Here is a 19,635-nt window from a genome sequence, read left to right on the forward strand (position 1 = left end):
GATGAGCAAAACTTGACCTGGAATTGACCATAAAGGCAGAAAAAAGTGTCCTTACATGGCCAGGCCATGAGATCATCCCATCCCAGCGATGTATCTAAGAAGTCTAGGCTCATTGTAGGCTCTCCCAGTGACTTGGTACTGGCAATAGCTTGTGATGTACACTGGTCTCTGGTACCTTCTTGTAATTCCTCCCCATTCCTTCTTCCCTCCCTTTACTCCCCCCTCTAGATCCCCCTATCTCTCTATACTTTTATATTTCTCCCAGAATAAGGAAACCTAATTTTCCAATCCTTCCCAGATCCTTCTTACCTCATCTATGTTACAATGTACTTTTATTTATTTTATTAAATATTTACTTATCCAAGCCCCCATCCATCCATTCAGATACCATGTATCATTCCAGTATGTTGTCTACTTGTGACCTTATGGACTAATTAGTTCTATTTTAGTTGTTCGATTCACTCCATAAGTATTTATTGAGTGTCAGTTATATGCAAGACACTGTTCTAGGGCTGGGGATACAAAAATAAAACAAAAGCCAGTCTCTCCCAGTGAGGAATTTACTTTTGACTGAAAGATTCAGCTAATGTCTTTAGTAGCTGTGGCACTCCCTCCTCTCCCCCCATCACACAAAGATTAATCTGAACAGCTGTGCTAAATTCAAGGTTATCTATGGGTCCTTGTTGTTTAGTTGTGTCTGATTCCTCATGACCTCATTTAGGATTTTTCTTGGCAAAGATACTGGATTAGTTCGCTATTTTCTTTTATAGCTCATTTTATAGATGAGGAAATTGAGACAAACGGGATTAAGTGACTTGTCCAGAATCACAAAGTTAGCGAAGATCCGAGGTCAGACTTGAAATCAGGAAAATGAATCTTCTACATTTCAGGCCTGGAACTCTCTCCATTGTGCCATCTAGTTGCCCCTCTATTTATGGATTCACAGATACTCTATCAATAGCTCCCCAGCCAACCCCTACGGGTACTTTTGCTCTAACCAGTCAGAGGACAGAATTGCCTCAAAATAAACGATGAAGAGATTATCTGGAAGGGAATGTGATTTTGGCAGGCAGTCTGAGGGGCCAGTTCTAGCCATAGCTAAGGGAAGGTTTAGAGACAGGGGAAAAATGACTTGTCAGAAATCCAAACCAAGAGCAGAGGAAGAATAAGATAATCAGGAGAACAAAGGTTATAGAAGCAGGAAACTAGAGAAAACCTGTGGGACCCAGGACAGGTCAGAAGAGCAATGGTCAGGTGTAGGACTGAGTGAAACAAGGAAAGATTGAAATGGGGAAGTCAGGATAGAGTGGGGTAAATGACATCACAGGATTTCAGACTGGAATATGGAATTGTGTAGAATAGAGATAAAGTGAAGAACTTCCAAGAATGTTTAAATTCCTTTTCTGTATTTTATTTTCTCTAGGTCTCTGTGACCTGATTAAGTATGTTGAGTATTAGCCAGTATTTACTTAGATTTTAGATATATGTACTTAACCTAAAATGATGACATTTATCACTATTCAAGTTATCCATGTTTAGGCTACTAGCTAAAAGCTGTTAGCCTGATAAGCTGAACTTGAAGGTCTGATATATGGTTCCTCCCGCAACCAGGGAATCTGCTGTTTTTGGCACGAATAACATTCAGTTAAGGGGAGGAGGGCACCCTCTTATCTCTTATGTTCTCGTATTATCTCTTTTTATATCTCTTATTAACTCTTAACTATCTCTTAATGTTCCCCAACCTATGTTGTAATCCTTTGTAACTAAAACCTATAAAAACTGTATATCTTTTCCTAATTTTTTAACCCTTTTACCGTGAGCTTTCTCTCTTTCCCTCCTCCCGGTGGAATTGCTCATTCTCATGAGAATTTTTTAAATAAAACAACTTTTCTGCTTTTTACTTCGAGAAGTCTCTGAGTAGTCATTTTTGCATAGGCTTTTCAATCCCTCACAGAATGAAGGCAGGAGAGGGAGGGAAATGCTCAAATGAAGAAACAGAAATCTCTCTCCTAACTGGCCCAGGCTACATTCAGCATCAGCACCAGGTGTGAGGGAGGCTCAGCTGATGTCTTAGATATGGGTGATGATTGCCTTCCCAGGAAGGGAATGGAGGTGGGCAGACAGGGATGTTATCAGAGGAAGGAAGCAGGCCCACAGGACTCTACAGGAAATGTCCTGGGAGCGAGGAGAAGGAGCAGAACCAGGACTGTGGTTTGTGGTGACCAGATGCTGGGACTTCTTTAGGAAATGAATTCTGTCTTTCAGGGGCAGGAAGAGAAGTTCCAGGTTAGGGAGAAAAATCAGGGGAGAGGGTCTGAGGAATCTGAATCCCCCCATGTTTCCACTCATTCTCCTGAGCCTGGGATACAGCTAAGTGCTTCCTGCTCCTCCTCCATATAGCTCAGCTCAGTGAGGACTTTCTAAGCTCAGCTCCCTAGATAAGGCCCAGGCCAATCAGCAGCCAAAGAACCAGCAGTTCATTAGTTTCTGGTTAAAGCTGTTATCTGCAGATCCCCTTGCCTCGATTCTCTCCTCCCCTAGTTCCTGAGGCCTGTAGAAAGCTTCTCCCCCAACATCATTCTTTTCTACCTTCCTCTCCACATCCCTCAGGTTCTCACATGTCTCACCCCAACGAGGGTAATAGACCCGGCTCTGGCCCTTCTCCTTTGGAAAGATCCCTGTCCTGTCATTAGGAGGGGGAGTGATGATGATGATGAAGATAATAATGATTTTTATACTGTGGGGCAGCATTCTGATTTATAACCTCATTATAATTTAACCTCATGTATATTGCAATGTACTTTTATTTATTTTATTAAATGTTTCCCAATTACATTTTAATCTGATTTGGTTCCACTCAGGAGTTTTGAAGATCATAGACAGCCCACAGCTGTGGGTTTGACGCCCTGTCTTACACTACAAAGGTGCTATTCAATTTAGAGAGTTTTACTCTCCTGAGGCTTCTCTCTTCCCCAAGCCCTGTGAGATCAGTAAATATCTCCATTTTACAAGTGAGAAAACAGTATCAGAGCGGAAATGACACAGCTAATAAATAGAATATCTCAACAGGAACCCAGTTCTGTGGACTTCAAATTCAGTTGCTTTCTATCATTCTGTAGTCCTGTATTCTGGAGTCAATTCTCCAAGCCTTTGATGCTCTCTCCTATACTTTTATAACATTATAGATTGTCGTGATCTTTTTCTTCTCAAAAAGCAGCCAGGTGATAAAAGTTCAGATCTTTTATTTTCTCCAGTATAGCCCGGTTAGCTTAGAGGCCTATCTCTCTGCTTGGTTCCAAGAGCTCTTGCCGCTTTTTCCTTTGCTTCTGCCTCTGCTTTCTTCAGCCTCCAGCCAGCTCCAGTCTTCATGCCATTCCGGTGAAAATCCCGACTTGTAGCGTCTTCCTCTCTCAAGAAGTCTCCGACTGGCCCATTGGCCTATTTATGCTCCTTCCAGAGAGAGGGATTATGGGTAGTTCTACTTAGTACCTTGTTTCAGGTTCTGCCCAAAACATCTTTTTGTAAGATTAGATCAACTCTAATTACTTAGCAGTTAGTAAGGATTCCAACATCTCCCCCTTTCTTTTGTTTTAAAACATAGGGGGTTTCTGAGGGGGTACACATAAATCCATCAATATGGGCCAGAACTTTGTAACAGATATACATGGTATACATAAATCCATCAATATGGGAGGCATTATACATAATTTACAAAAGCACACAGCAATATAACACAGGCTAGTGGTAATGTAACAAATAACATGGATCAACATGAAAATTTAACTACTGCAAAAAGTCTCATCAACAATCTTTCATCTCAAGAAATCCAATGATTCTTGCAATTGCTTAAAATACATAAGCACATAGTAATATAACACAGGCTAGTAGTAATGTAACAACATAAATCGACCTGAAAATTTACAAATGTCCATAAGTCCTAGAAATAGTCCATAAGGAATCCATTGTTCATTAGTTCATGCGCCAGGAATCTAATAATTCCTGTAAGCTCTGAAGTACTGCAAAAAGTCTCATCAACAATTTTTCATCTCAGGGAATCCAGTGATTCTTGCTGGTTTTTCAGGAACTGAAAGCTGAAGATTTTAAAGTTCTTTTGACAGTCTCATTGTTAGCCATCTGATTCCTTTTCCACCTGTGGAAATATAAGCAGATCCTCTTCCCCAAGCAGTTAACCTATCTAATTCTCTTCTGTTTACCACTTTTGGGATTTCTCCTCATCATCTGGTAATTACATTGGAGCTGTTTGCATTGGATATTGTCTTGTTGTCTTAAAAGGCCTGTATTCTTCCCAACTGTAATCCTGATTGCTTTTCTGTTGGTTGATGACATCAGAGTTCTGAATTTCTAAAGTCTCTCTGGGTGTAACCTCAGCTGCTATCATGCCCCACCTGTCCTTTGATTGATACTTTAGAGCTGGGCCCTGCCTCTCATTCCTCTGGGTCAATATACATTTAGAGGCCCAGTGAAAGCCTCGGTTACATTTTGGACATGGGGTTTGGGGTTTTCTCTCACCCTGTCTTCTCACTCTATCTCCATATCTACAATGAGCTCTCAAATGTCCAATTTTTCTGCACTGAAAACATCGACGAGTTTCTCTAGAATTCCTCTGCCAAGAAGGACCTTGTCTTTCCATGTTCATCATAGTCTGGGCATAATAAGCATTTGTGCCCACTGTGGCACAGCGTCTTATGATTTCTTCTAAAGGAGCATCTTTGTCTAGCCCCCATATAATTCTTTTGCAAACCTCATTGGCATTTTCCTTAGCCAAATGTTTAGTCATTATTTCTGTTGCTGCATTGTCTCCAATGGTTCTTATTACAGCTGTTTGTAAACGTCCCACAAAATCTGCAAAAGGTTCATTGGGACCTTGCTCTATTTTTGTGAAAGCATTATTTCCATCTTTCTGTCCAGGGAGAGAATTCCAAGCTTTTATTGCAGCCTTAGAAATTTGCTCATACACTGTGATGGGATAATAAATCTGTTCTGAACTCTCTGCATACTGACCTTCTCCAGTTAGTTGGTCAAAAGCAACTTGTACAATAGCTCCTGTTTGCCTATTGCGTTGGGCTTGAATCCTACATAATTCACGAAACTCTGAAAGCCACAATAAATTTTGTCCCGGTTCTAGACAAATTTTCACTATGGATTTCCAGTCATTCGGGGTTAAGATTTCATAAGACAAATTATCCAGTAACATCTTCACATAAGATGATGTAGCCCCATAAAGAGTGCAACCCTTTTTCAAATCTTTAATTTTTCCCAAATTAAAAGGAGTGTATTTTCTCTCTTTTTGACCTGAGGAGTTGAGCTCTTCAATCACAGGATATGCATTTATAAAATCAGATATATCTTCTCCTTCATTTTTTGCTTTAATTAATGCTTTTTCTAATCTTGTCAAATTCTGCTTTACAGGAGAAGCTGACTGTGTTTCTGTCTCTCTCCCTCCCCCTTGTTCTACCCATGAAGGGTTAATTGCGGGGGGAGGGTCATGAGATGTGGAATCACCTAATTCCTCCTTCTGTGAAGTATCATACTCAGAATTGTAATTAACTCCATTCTCATCTGATTCGTCCTCCTTTTCACCTAGTAAAGTTGGCACTTCCTCCTGTACTTTCCTTTTCATCATTCTATCACTTAAATAACTTCTTATAGCCAATTGTATTACATTATATGTATTAATTATTGAGTTAGGCCCATTTTTATCATAGAATTGACAAAGATCCTCTCCAACCAATTTCCATTCACTTAGAGCTAATTCCTTATCAAGAGAGAAACAAGGACATATGTCCTTTACAGTTTGTAAAAGTTCAGTGATTTGCTGTAAACTTATAATTAAACCTTGGCTTTCCATAATTTTGACAATGCTCTCTAAACATTTTCCTTGAACAGAAACAGAAGGCTGTTTTCTAAATATCTGTCCCATCTTAGATGAAATTCTACTTTAACTCTTTTAGCAAAATTTCTTTATTGCACTCACCCTAATTTCTGGGTTGAAGAGTCTTTTCCACTGGATCAGGATCAGAGGCTTTTCCACTTGAATCAGGATCGGAGCTTTTCCACTGAAATCCACTGAGGGGTCTGTTTGTCCCACGTTCAGGGCGCCAAAATGTCGTGATCTTTTTCTTCTCAAAAAGCAGCCAGGTGATAAAAGTTCAGATCTTTTATTTTCTCCAGTATAGCCCGGTTAGCTTAGAGGCCTATCTCTCTGCTTGGTTCCAAGAGCTCTTGCCGCTTTTTCCTTTGCTTCTGCCTCTGCTTTCTTCAGCCTCCAGCCAGCTCCAGTCTTCATGCCATTCCGGTGAAAATCCCGACTTGTAGCGTCTTCCTCTCTCAAGAAGTCTCCGACTGGCCCATTGGCCTATTTATGCTCCTTCCAGAGAGAGGGATTATGGGTAGTTCTACTTAGTACCTTGTTTCAGGTTCTGCCCAAAACATCTTTTTGTAAGATTAGATCAACTCTAATTACTTAGCAGTTAGTAAGGATTCCAACAATAGATAGCTAGGAAGTGTATTCTCTCTGCTCTACAGGATTTCATCCTCTTCAATATTTTAATAAACTCCTTCCTCATTTCTTTCTCAGGTACAGAAATACAGGAGGTCTCTCTCAATTCCCCCTTTTGGGTTAAGATGGGTATGTTGTACCCAAAGCATGTGGGGGCAGTGTCCCTGCCTCATTCCAGATTTCTTTTTTCTGATTAATCCATCAGTCAGTCAACAATTATTTATTAAGGGTCAATACATGCTTTTCAATAATGTAGTGATTGAAGTCAGTTCCAATAGACTTGTGATAGAAAGAGCCATCCACATCCAGAGAAGAGAACACAGAGACTGAATGTGGATCAAAGCATAGTATTTTCATTTTTTGTTGTTGTTTGTTTGCTTGTTTTTTTTCTTTTGATCTGATTTTTCTTGTGCAACATGATGAATATAGAAATATGTTTAGAAGAACTGAACATGTTTAACCTCTATTGGATTGTTTGCTATCTTGGAGAGGAGAGAGAGGGAAAGGGAGGGACAAAAATTTGGAATACAATGTTTTGTAAAGGTGAATATTGAAAACTATCTTTGCATGTAGTTGGAAAAATAAAATGCTACATAAAAAAAGTTTGGATGTGCCAGTCAGTCTCATATAACTGCATATATACTTTGAATTTTCCAATTCCCTCATCTCCAGCCTGTGTTTCTTCATTTGGCTTGTCCTACAGATAGGAATGGAAGGAAATAATGATCCATTTATATCCTCTATATACCAATACTATTCTAAACGCTTTTCTATTTTTTTTTTTACAAATGAAGGCGGTTGTAACCGTGCTAACACCCAGAACACCCCAGAATCAGCTGGAGTCAGAATAAGCAAAAGTCCATCTTTATTCTTGATCTTACACGCAGAATTGAATAAGATGGAAGCAGAATCTCCGTGACCGCCTTCTTCCTCTTCTACCGCAAAGAGTGACCCTGGCTAGTCTTACTCCACCCCATTGTCCCTCCTACAATCCTCTGTATACACCAATCATTGAGCCAGCACAGGATAGTGGAAAGGACCATTTTCCAAGCATATGCCCATATTGTCCAATCAATAGTTAGCCTCAAGTGCTTGGCAGTCCCAACCTCAGTGCATAAACCCAATAGTTTCAGCCCTCTACATTATCTCTTTGAACATTTTTTAATCTTATTCCATTTACTTCTGTCCTCCATACCTAGCCTATAAGATGTCACCTCCAGCCTTCCCAAGAAATGAAGAAAATCTGCTGTAAGCTCCCTTTTCTCTGTTTCTCACCTTAAAGTCCCTCTAGAATGTCTTTCATTCTTCCCTCTTTGCTCTTGTCTCTTACTCAGTCCTTCTCATTGCCAGGACTGTCCCCTCCTCTTGAAGGATGATCTTCTTTTTTTCATCCTCTGGGAGCTATGACCTTGTAAGGCTAATTTTAGGTTTGGAATTTGCATTCAACAGATACAGACTTAAAGGGAATGAGTGTAAGTTGATTACTGCTCAGAACCTTGATTCAAGCAGGACATAAGGGAAGAGGAAACTTACAACACAAAAGTAATAGTGATCACTGTAACAATAAAGACAATATTAGAATGAAAGAAACAAGCATACAACATCACCACTTCACAGAACATCTGGCTGGGGAAGCCCAAATCTCAGTCAGGGATCAGGGTGCAATCTGATGAGGGAAGGATCCCAGGAGAAGCCCCCTCCCTGGGTGAGGCTCCAGCAGCCCTCTGGACAGAATAGCTTTTCAGATGTGGGGGCTTCCATCAAGGGAAGTAGTTTATTCATTCCTTTAAGCCAGCTGGTTTCCTCCAGGGAACTGTCCAGGTTTTCAGAGTGAAACACATGTCAAGGTTCAAAGGAAGGTCTGTAATGGAGCACAGGAAAAGTGTCCTGCTTTCCCTCTGCCTCCCAGCATCTTACCCAATAATTGCCTGCAAATTCTCATGTTCTCATTATGAGATTATAATAAAAGAATCTGACTGGCATTTTTTAAGATTCCTTAAAATCACAGAAAATACTCCAAGGACATGGCCAAGGTTTCTGACACCCTTTAACCATCTTTTCTCTCTTTCTCATCCCCAGTCTTTCTCATGATGAAGATTTCATGCTATTAATATGTTCATGTCTCCTCCATCTTTAAAATACTTTTACTTTAGCATGCCCCCTGTTCAAATAAGATCTACTTTCAAGGTTGTTCCTATCTTTTAACCATTTGAAATCTGATTCTGACTTTACTACCCAATTGAAACTGTTCTCCGCAAAGTTATTAATCCTCTGGGCATGGGAACACATACCTGTAATCTCAGATTCGATGAGGTTGGGGAAGTTGGTGGATCTCTGGAGCTCAGGAGTTCTGAGTTGTGGAGGCATATGATGATCCACTGTCTGCACTAAATTCAACATTTATATGGTGAGACCCAAAGAGAGAGGCCAAGGGACACCCCCTGCTTGCTTAGGGAGGGGATAAAAGAAACCAGATCAGACATGGAATCAAAGATGTGCAGATCAGAAGTGGGAAAGAATTTGGGAATAGATCCTGTATTTCCAGCCTCAGAAAATAGGGGAGACCCAGATTTTAGACAAAATAATATACATTATACAAAATAATTTTCAACTGCTACATCTTATATTCTTACCCCTCATCCTTCCAGAATTCTCTGTGGTATTGTTGTTAACCAGTCTTTCTTCCTGAATACATTTCTTCTCCCTTGGTTTTGTAATACTATCCTTTCTGGGACTCCTGCCTTCCTGATCACTTCTAAACTCTTTTGCTACATCACTGTCCATGTCCTGTTCCCTGATCACAATCATTCCCCAAGACTGTTTTTCTCTTCTTACATCCCTTCTCTTGGTGACCTCATCAACTCACACTGGTTCATTTTTTAAATTTTTATATATGTATGACCCCCAAATGTACATATCTAACCCTTATCTTTCTAAATCCCTAAGACTAAAAGGTGGGCACTTTAGTGGAGGTAATTTTAATGGAGTAATATTTTCAATAGATGATGATTCATAGAGCCTCGGCTATATCCCCTAGTATCCCCTACCACAATGTAACCTTCTTGAGAGCAAGGACCTTTTGGTTTTTTCCCCCCTAATCTTTGTCTATCCAGTCACTAATTCTGGGCTTTGCATATAGTAGGTGCATAATGCATGTCAATGAATTAAACATTTAAAACAGAGGAAACTAGACTATGAGATTTCAATAGATAACTATGAAAGGAGAGAGGCCTGGTAATTGAAATGAATGGTTGGGAAGCTGGGGCTCTGGAAAACAGGCATTAGTTCTGGGAGGAGCAGGAAGTAATGGAGAAAAAAGGCTTCTAACTGGATATAGAGGAAATTGAAAAGGAAAGAGAGAAGAAAAATTGGAAGATGATGTTTGGGACCAAAAGTGCATCAAAAGCTACATATTTAAAATTTATTTAAAATAACTAGACAGTACAAGTTTGGAATGTTGCTGTGGTATAGGAAATGATGAGTTGGTAGATTTAGAAAAATATGGAAAGACTTGGACTTATGAAGGAAGATGTCATTCACCTTCAGAGAAATAGGACAAACAAGCATGGCATGGTCTTACAGAGATGTATATGTGCATATATGTGTATGATTAAAGCTAGCTATATACATATATATTTGAATATGTATATATGTACATATAAATACATCTGCTCCTAATTGTGGCCTTCTGCGGGGAAAGGGAAAAAAGAGGGTCATGTAAAAGGTACACAAAGAAGCAAAGAGATGATGGACATGATGGGGAACTCTGATACTGTCCTGACTTGGGGGGAACCATGAGGTAATACTTGAGAAACTCCTTGCAGGGAAGAAATTCTCTTTGAACTCTCCCCTGAGAAAGGCCCACCCCAGGGAATCAAGATAAGTAGTTTCATTCTGTTATACCCTCCACCCTCTATTGAATTGAAGATTAGTCCAGGGACACTCAAGCAATCAGAAATCTATTCAATTCAAAGATCTAGGTCTGATTTCAACTCAAACTGTCCCCAGCCCCCAGCCAAGATAAAATAAGTTTCTGTTCCCTCAATTCTTTGCAAAGGCCAAAGAAGAAACATGTCAGTCCAAGGGAACTCTCCTTGGCATAGTGGCCTGCAAGGACCCCCTGACTGCTAAGAAGATACCTTTTTCTCAGCATTAACTCCTCTTCTTCTCTCTGCCAGGATTTCTCAGCTAGACTTTGTTTTCTGTCAGGACCTTGCCACTGAGAAAGTCAGCCTCCTAGCAAAAGCTGACTTCTCAGTGCCAAGAAACTTCTTTTTGCCAGTCTAACTTTTTGGGTTCGTAAATTCTTTTACAAAGGACCTGCACCGACCAGAAGGGGTTCCCACAGCTCTCTGCCCTGTGCCAAACTTCATCAGATAGTTCTGAGCATAATGTGTAGTATTTATATAGAAACTTTCTTGAAATAGAAAGTTACTGTTTTATATTCTGAATCTTCTCTTATTTTCTGCTATGCACCTGTCAATGTCTTTTTCTTTTTCTATTTTGTATTTGTTAGAAATAGATTTTAAAAATCATAATGTTTCTTACATGTGATCATCGCATGTGTAAGTGATCAAGGTCACTTAACACTATAGTGACTAAGGATTTAAGGATGAAGATGGGCAAATTTTATCCCACATATTGCAAGATGTTGTTAATACCAGAGCCTAATTTTGATGCTGATGCTAGTGTTAAAACTCTCTCCTCTCTCCTTTCTCTCTTTCTCTGTCGTCTCTGTCTCTGTCTCTCTCCCCCCTGTCATTCCCTGAAGAAGGCGTATGTGTGATTCTCCTTTTAGGACTTCTGGAAATCTTTACAAAACCATGTTGATTCATATTGTTTGTTATATCACTACTTACGTGTACAATTCATGTTTATTACATCATGCACTGACTGTGGGAGAGTCATCACTAATAGCCTCTGCATTGTTGCTATGTGCTTGTGTAATACTTCCCATGCTGATAGGTTTGTGCATATCTGCTTCTAATAAGACCCTTCAGAACCCCCCTAACAATATCTGGCTTGACTCCCCTCTTTCCTTTTTTTAATCAGATTTACTAAGGGTTTGTCTATTTTGTTGGTTTTTTCATAGAACCAACTCTTAGTTTTATTAATCAATTCAATAGTTTTTTTACTTTCAATTTTATTGATCTCACCTTTTACTTTTAGAATTTCAAGTTTAGTGTTTGACTGGGGGTTTTTAATTTGTTCCTTTTCTAGCATTTTTAATTGCAAACCCAATTCATTGACCTTCTCTTTCTCTATTTTATACAAATAGGCCTCTAGAGATATGAAATTTCCCCTTATTACCGCTTTGGCTGCATCCCATACATTTTGGTATGATGTCTCATTATTATCGTTTTCTTGGGTGAAGTTATTAATTATGTCTATGATTGCTGTTTCACCCAATCATTCTTTAGTATGAGATTATTTAGTTTCCAATTATTTTTTGGTCTACTTCCCCCTGCTTTTTTGTTGAATGTAATTTTCATTGCATCGTGGTCTGAAAAGGATGCATTTACTATTTCTGCCTTACTACATTTGAGTTTGAGGTTTTTATGTCCTAATATATGGTCAATTTTTGTATAGGTTCCATGAACTGCTGAAAAGAAAGTGTATTCCTTTCTGTCTCCATTACATTTTCTCCAGAGATCTATCATATCTAACTTTTCTAGTATTCTATTTACCTCTTTGACTTCTTTCTTATTTATTTTGTGGTTTGATTTATCTAATTCTGAGAGTGCAAGGTTAAGATCTCCCACTATTATAGTTTTACTGTCTATTTCTTCTTGCAGCTCTCTTAGTTTCTCTTTTAAGAATTTAGATGCTACCCCACTTGGTGCATATATGTTTAATATAGATAGTGCTTCATTATCCATGCTACCTTTTAGCAAGATATAGTGTCCTTCCTTATCTCTTTTAATTAGGTCAATTTTTGCTTTAGCTTGATCTGAGATCAGGATGGCTACCCCTGCTTTTTTGACTTCACCTGAAGCATAGTAGATTTTGCTCCAACCTTTTACCTTTAACCTGCATGTATCTCCCCGCTTCAGGTGTGTTTCCTGTAAACAACATATTGTAGGATTCTGGCTTTTAATCCATTCTGCTAACCGCTTCCTCTTTATGGGGGAGTTTACCCCGTTCACGTTTATGGTTAGAATGACCAATTCTGTATTACTTGCCATCTTGTTAACCCCGGTTTATGCTTTCCTCCCTTCTTTCCCCTTTCCTTCCCTTCCAAGTATTAAGCTTGTGAGCACCCCTTGCTTCTCACAGCCCTCCCTTTTTAGTGTCCCTCCCCCGCCTTAGAGTTCCTCCCCCTATCTTACCCCTTTCCCTCCCAGTTCCCGTATTCCCTTCCGCTTAGCTTATTCCTTCCCTTTCCACTTTTCCCTTCTCACTTTTCAATGAGATGGGAGAAGTTTCACCATAGATTGAATATGTCTTAAGATTTTTCACTTAAAGCCAATTCTGAAGGCAGTAAGATACCCACTATATTCATCCCCCTCCATTCTTTCTCTCAGATATAATAGGTTTCCTATGCCTCTTCATGAGATGTACTACCCCCACTTTACCCTTTTTCTGGTACAATGTCCTTTCCACATCAATTTCTAGAACAAGGTATACATGTATTCTTTATACATCTATATAGTCAAACTATAGTTCCCAAGATTAATCTTTACCTTTTTAGATTTCTCTTGAGTTCTATATTTGTAGATCAAACTTTTTGTTAAGTTCTGGTTTTTTCATCAGAAATAGATGAAATTCGCTTACTTCGTTGAATGTCCATCTTCTTCCCTGGAAAAAGATGCTCATTCTCGCTGGGTAAGTTATTTTTGGTTGCATACCAAGTTCCTTAGCCTTTCGGAATATCATATTCCAGGCCCTTCGATCTTTTAATGTGGATGCTGCCAGATCCTGGGTGATCCTTATTGTGGCTCCTTGATACTTGAATTGGGTTTTTCTAGCCGCTTGCAATATTTTTTCTTTCATCTGAGGGTTCTGGCATTTGGCCACTATATTCCTTGGTGTTTTGATTTTAGGATCCCTTTCAGTGGGTGATCGATGAATCCTTTCAATGTTTATTTTTTCCTCTGTTCCTATGACTTCTGGGCAGTTCTCTTTGATAATTTCCTGGAAGACAGTGTCCAGGCTCTTTTTTTCATCATGTTTTTCTGGGAGTCCAATGATTCTCAGATTGTCTCTCCTGGATCTGTTTTCCAGGTCTGTTGTCTTCCCCAGAAGGTATTTCACATTTTTCTCCATTGTTTGATTTTTTTGGATTTGCTTGACTGATTCTTCTTGTCTCCTCGAGTCATTCAATTCCACTTGTTCAATTCTGATTTTCAGTGAAGTATTCTCTTCACTCACTTTTTTAAAATCTTTCTCTAATTGTCCAATTGAGTTCTTTTGTTCTGTGGAATTTTTTTCCATTTCGCCAATTTTGTTTTTTAGAGAGCTGTTTTCTGTTTCCAGTTCACTAATCCTATTTTTCAAGGATTTTACTTCTTTATCCACTCTCTCTTTAACTTTCTCCAGGCTCTTTTGCCAAGCCTCCCTCTCCTTTTCCCAAGCCTCACTCTGCTTTCCCCATTTTTCTTCTAGCTCCCTTGTGAGAGCCTTTTTAATCACTTCTATGAGGTTCATCTGTGCTGAGGAACAGACGATCTCCTCCTTTGGGGATTCACCTGGGGACTGCCTGTTTTTAGTCTCCTCAGGATTTAGAGTCTGCTCTCTATCTGTGTAGAAGCTGTCAAGGGTTAAAGTCCTCTTCAGCTTCTTGCTCATTCTGTCTATTAATCAGAGACAAACTACCAAAGAAAAACAGAAAAAACTGGAGTCTTTCTTTGGGGGGGGGCTGGGTGTGTTATCGAGCTTCCTCTACAGACTGCAGGGGGCAGCAGTGAGGCACTAGCAGGACTGTGCTGCGCCTGCGCTCTGAGATCCCAAAGCGTGCTGAGTCACTGGGGGGGGAAAGGGGGGCGGCCAGGTCCTGAGAGACTCCAGCTGTTTGGGGTTGTATTCTTCAGCCCCGGTGTTTTTAGCTTCTCTGCTGGGCTGTTGACTTGCTGCCGGAGGAAAGTATCCAAACCTGTAGCAAAGCTCTCCCCGCAGAGACGGCTGCGATCACTCCCCACCCCCTCTCCAGTCTGCTCCCGTGCTCTCACTGCCGCTGCCCGCTGCCTGCGCCCAATCTAAAACCGCCCCAGCCCTCCAGTAAAGACAGACCTTTCGTGGCGGATCTCAAGGATGGCTTCTCTTGGTAACTATTTGTGGGTTTTTTTCAGTCAAGCATTGATTCAGAGGCTTGTAATGAAATGGAGAGTGAGAGAAAGCGTGGAGCTTATGCAGCTGTGAGCCTCCTCTCCGCCATCTTAACCGGAAGTCCAGCCTCTCCCTAGTGACATTTTGACCTGAGCTGGATGGGATTCTCCTGCTTATGATTTTCTCATCTTCTTCTCTTTCCTTCCTCAGCCAGACACCCCCACCAAGGGTCTGCACTCACTGTCCCCCTTTCTTTCCCTCACTCCTCAGTCTGACTCCCCACCTCACTGCTCTCTCCCAAGTGACCCCAGATGTGTCTCTTAATGGCCAAAGTGGATGATCTTTTCCTTAGGCTTCATCCTCCATGAACTTTTCACTGAATTTGACACTGAATCAGTTCCTGGGGATTCTCTCCTCTCTGGGATTTTGGGGCTCTGCTCTCTCCTGGTTCTCTCATCTGTCGTTCACTCTTTCTCATTCCCCTCCGAAGTTTCTTCATCCACATCATATCCTCAAATGGGGCTTTGTCCTAAAACCCTCTTGTCTCCTCTCTGTGACTCCATCAGCATTCACAGAGTTAATTCCCATCTCTGCTTAGTGACTCCTAGATCTCTGTTTCCTGCCTAAGTCTTTGTCCAGCACATCCTGCTGCCTCCTGGTTCTTTCAATCTGGATGTCTCTAAGCTCCCTTAAACACACATTTAAAACAGAAATCACTGTTTCCCCCCCAAATGCACACTTTCCCCAAACTTTCCTCTTCCTTTTTTTTATTTTATTTTATTAAAGCTTTTTTATTTCCAAAAGATGGATGATTTTTCAACATTGACCCTTGCAAAACCTTGGGTTCCAAATTTTCCCCTCTTCCTCCCTTCCTCTAGATGATAGATAATCCAATGTATGTTTAACATATATATGTTAAAATATATGTTAAATCCAATATATCTATACATATGTATATAATTATCTTGCTGCACAAGAAAAATCAGATCAAAAAGGGAAAAAAATGATAAAGAAAACAAAATTCAAGCAAACTACATTAAAGAGTGAAAATGCTGTCAAACTTTCCCATTCCTAATGAGCAGAATACAGTTCTTCTAGACTCAAGGTCCATGACTTTGATTTTCTCTTCAATTCCTTATTCTGCCTCCCCGCACAGTGTCCCTGCCATAGCATCCCTTGCATGTGGCACATGAAAGATGAAATTGATGAGGTTTGGTGTAGGGCAGAGTCGCGGGAACCCCCTCTGGTCTCTCTCTCCACTTGGTTCCCTGAACCCCAAACCTGCCACTAGACCTTATCATTTAACTCCCTGATCACCAGAAACCCTAATTTCTAAATGTCTTCTCAGTGGGTCCTTGAAGGCAGCCATGCCAAGGGAGGTCCCTTGGCCTGTCATGATTCCTGCTTTTAGGTCTTCTGCAAAGAAGGGCCCTGAGTTGCACCTTTTTATAATTTGAAACTTTAGCTAGGGGCTGGCTGCAGTTTGAGTTGAAATCAGACTGAAATCTTCAAATTGAATAGAAATGTCAATTGAATGAGATTACTGCCCCCAGGACTAGATTTCCAGTAGAATGGGACAGTTTACTGGGAGTGGTGGAGCCAATTTTCAGCTAAATTGAGTTGGATAGAAATCTGGATCTCTAGCTCACGCTAAGTAGGAGTGGTCCTGAACTCAGTTAGTCCCACCCAGATAACAGAATGAAACCACTTCTTGATTCCATAGGGCGGGTCTTTCCCAGGGGAGAGCTTCTCTGAGGATTCAATGAGTTTCTCAAGCATTCCCCAAAGTCAGAGACAAAGACAGTATCAGGGTTCCCCACAACAAAATGACCGAGGAAACAAATATTTGAATTTCTGAGCTTATGGATTTATTAAATAATGTCTGCCAATGACTCAATAAATCAGGACTAATCTCCTCAGCTTAGGGCTGGACTCCAATATATTAAAAATTGTTTATCAAGTAAGCCCAATGAATTTTAATTCATTAAAAAAGAAACAATACAACATTAGGCAACTTGAATTATAATTGGAGGAAAGATTAGCAACTTTTGAAGTTGCAAGGGGGAGAGCAAACTGGTGCAATTCCCTGACATTGGAACAAAAGGTGCTCCCTTCCCCACAAGTGTCTGCTAACAACCAAAATGATGAGGTTTACCTTTAGAGAACCAAAATGAAATTAGGATTTCTGGTGGTCAGGGAGTTAAATGATAAGGTCTTGTGGCAGGTTCGGGGTTCAGGGAACCAAATGGAGAGGTTTGGCTTCCCTGAAACCCCTTGGGATTCGATGCAAGGGAAGGGAGTTTTGGGAAACCCTTCTGGCAGCGTGGAGGTTCTCTGTAAAAGAATTTACAGACCTGAAAACCTACATTGATAAAAGAGGTTTATTATGGGATTGGGAAGTAAGGTTAGAAATCCTGACAGAGAGGCATAAAGTCTGATTAGGAAATAGGTGAGGATAAAGAGAGGATGGCACTGGAAAGAGTATTCCAGTGGATAGAGGTTTCTTGGCATAGCATGGTGTAGCATAGCTGGCATGTTTGGAACCTCTGCAAAGAGAGGGTTTTAGTTTGGCTCTTTTTATAATGAGGGATTTAGCTGAAGGGGGCCCGTGGGTGGAGTCCCAAGTTGGCTCCTCACTGGGTTTCTGCTTGAGCTAGAATTTGAATGGAATTCAATGTGTTTCAGGACTGAGCCAACCCCACCCAGATAACAAGGATGAAACTGTTTGTCCCTCGGGGCAGGGTCCCTCACTGAGGCAGAGTTGAAGGAGATTTTCTCCTTCAAGGATTTTCAGAGTTTCAAGGTCCCCTCTTCAAAAGGAACCTGGAAACAATAACTGATTGATTAGGATGAGGCCAGTTTTCAGATAAGTCATATATGGTATATGTCTACATATACATGTAGGGATGTACAATTGTGAGAAAACTCTCTGTCTGCCTCAGTCTCTGGATCTGCTCTGTTTCTGATCAGCAGAACCCAGGGCCTTAATCAAGGGTCTCTGGGTAGGGGGCATTCTTTCAGCCATTGTGCAAAAATGAAATGAGGTTTTCTTTCTTTCATTTCCCACAATGGAATACAATTTTCTTATAAAATAGATATTAGACTCCATACATAATGGAATAGAAAGGGAACTGAGCTAGCTCCAGAAGTGAGTCACAAGGTGGAGTCAGTGTGGTTCACAATTCTCATAATTTCCCCCTACAGACAATTCTTTCTGCTCAGATGGCCACCATAAGAGCAGACCCCCATATCCTCTCACCCAGATTATGATAATGGTCTTCTAATCACTCTCCCTGCCTCCTATCTTTTCATTCCAGAACTAGAAATGTGTTTTTCCTTAAGAGCAAATCCTCTCTTCATAGACTGCAGTGGCTCCCTATTTATTGCTTCTGTGATCAATTAGAATTTCCTGTTTCTTCCTTCACAACTTGACTCCAACCCTATGTTATATGATCATTCTCTTCTTGCTGCTTTCTTCAAGATGCCCAGGCTGGCTCTTTCTGATGGGTGCAGTTCCTCAGGGGAAATGTAGCGAGAATCCTATGGCCACGGGTCCTTGGGAGTGATGTTGTTGTATATTTCTTTCCCTAGCTTTTAGGGAAGATGTAGAGGAAACCCTGAGATCTCCTGGCCTTGGGGGTGTTTTAGTTCTACAAACATTGCTGGCTGTCAACCTGTGGGTCAGAGATAACAAAGTTTTTGAGACAATGATGAGATGCACACCAGACCCCTCCTCAAATCCTCCTGCAAGCCAAAACATGAGCATCTCAGGGACATGCTCCTGCTCTCTCTTATCTTTTCCTATAAATTTATCTTCTTGCTCCAGGCTCTTTGCTAACTCCTTTTGGAACTTAGCCCACCTTAACTGGCATTACAGATAGAATAAATTTGCCTCTTGACTTGGAGATAGGTCTCAGCCTGCAGATTCTTCTTTTTCTCCTGAGGCAATTGGGATTAAGTGACTTGCCCAGGGCCCCACAGCTGGGAAGTTTTAAGTGTCTAAGGTACTTCAGGGCTGGTGCTCTATCAAATTCTTTTGAGATCCTCACAAAGCGGGTCTGGAAGCCCAACCTTTTGGGATCTCCTCGGAACCTCATTTCCTCACACTCTGCACTCATCTCCATCTCTGGGCTTTTGTCATCCCCCTTTCCTGTCACACTCCCTCTCAGGGATCCCCAGTCCAAGCTCCACTTTCTGGGGGAAGGCTTTCCCGATCCCCCAAATGCCAGTGTCTCCCCCCTTCTCTTCTACCATCTGTACTCATGCTGTTTGTACTGTTATGTGCACTTGTCACTCCAGAGCTGGCAAGGTTCCATTCTTTATATTTATACAATGTATATTCTATATATTATACCTAAATATAAAGTAGCACACAGAAGGTGCTTGATAAATGCTCGATGAAAGGCTGACTCTCTTTGGGGAAGTACATCCCTGCCCAGAGACAGAAACAATGTCAAATATACAGGAAGCCATGAGGTGGGGGTGAGGGGCAGAGGTCATGGCTGGTATGGAAGCCGTTCACACGTGTGGAGGTGGGAAATGAGATGCTGAGTCTGGGGAGAGCAAATGGGCCAGTCTGTCTGACAGGTAAACTGTGCGTGAGAGGAAATAATAGGAGATGCTGGAGAGGGAGGTTGGAGTCACACTGGGAGGTCTCTGGATGTCAAGGCTGAGATTTTGAAATTCTTCCAAGGCCATAGGGAGCCATTGCAGCTTCTTGAGGAGGTGAGTTCAGTGGTCAGACTTGAACTCTCTAAGATCTATTTTGTTATTTATAGAGCAGATAAAGAATAGGAATCTGTTTTTAAGCGCCTTCTATGTGGCAGGGGCTGTACCGAAGACTAGCTTAC

At 40.9% G+C, this 19,635-nt stretch overlaps 1 protein-coding gene across 9 annotated transcripts in view; it reads left to right on the forward strand.

Moving 5' to 3' along the window:
* LOC127561739 (H-2 class II histocompatibility antigen, E-S beta chain-like) overlaps positions 1-19,635 on the forward strand; it is a 248,000-nt gene that overhangs the window by 133,370 nt on the left and 94,995 nt on the right. The gene's annotated exons all lie outside the window — the stretch shown is intronic.

The sequence above is a fragment of the Antechinus flavipes genome, chromosome 4, assembly GCF_016432865.1.
Source record: "Antechinus flavipes isolate AdamAnt ecotype Samford, QLD, Australia chromosome 4, AdamAnt_v2, whole genome shotgun sequence".
NCBI classification, from domain to species: domain Eukaryota; kingdom Metazoa; phylum Chordata; class Mammalia; order Dasyuromorphia; family Dasyuridae; genus Antechinus; species Antechinus flavipes.